Source organism: Chrysochloris asiatica, unplaced genomic scaffold (genome assembly GCF_000296735.1).
Source record: "Chrysochloris asiatica unplaced genomic scaffold, ChrAsi1.0 scaffold00151, whole genome shotgun sequence".
In the NCBI taxonomy this organism is placed as follows: Eukaryota; Metazoa; Chordata; class Mammalia; order Afrosoricida; family Chrysochloridae; genus Chrysochloris; species Chrysochloris asiatica.
The window spans coordinates 492,462-493,204 of record NW_006408669.1 but is presented as its reverse complement, the minus strand read 5'-3'; positions in this window follow the sequence as shown (position 1 = coordinate 493,204).

Genomic DNA, 743 nt, shown 5'->3' with positions numbered 1-743 from the left:
GACATCGTTTCGTTCTGCTGTGCATAAGGTCGCTATGAGTTGGTACCGACTCGATGGCACCTAACAGCAACAACAATGAACTAAAATAGTAACAACTGAATTTCTTTATCAAGATGAAAATTTGAGCACTGGCATTTTATTAATAACACTTTACTAGTTCCACCACTCATCTGTCAGTTGGTCATACTGTAGTGGCTTATGAGTTGCTGTGATTCTGGAAGCTATGCCACAGGTATTTTAAATGTCATAAGGGTCACCCATGGTGGACAGGTTTCAGATGAGCTTCCAGATGAAAACAGACTAGGAAGAAGGAGAGACAAACTACTTCTGAATATTTAGTCACTAAAAACCTTATGAATAGCAGAGAAGCACTGTCAGATATAGTGCCGGAAAATGAGCCACTCAAAATGTGACTGGGGAAGAGCCGCCTTCTCAAAGTAGAGTTGACTATGATGACATGAATGGAGTAAAGCCTGTGAGAGTAAAACCTGCGGGACCTTCATTTTGTGATGGGGCACAACTCAAAATGAAGAGAAACAACTGTAAACATCCATTGAGTATCAGAAAATGGAATGTACGAAGTATGAATCTAAGAAATGGGAAACTGTCAGAAATTAAATGGAACTCCTAAGCATCGATATCTGAGGCATTAGTCAGTTAGAATGGACTCGTATTGGATATTGGGTAAGTGACAACCATATGGTTTACTATGCCAGGAATGACAAATTGAAGAGGAATGGTGT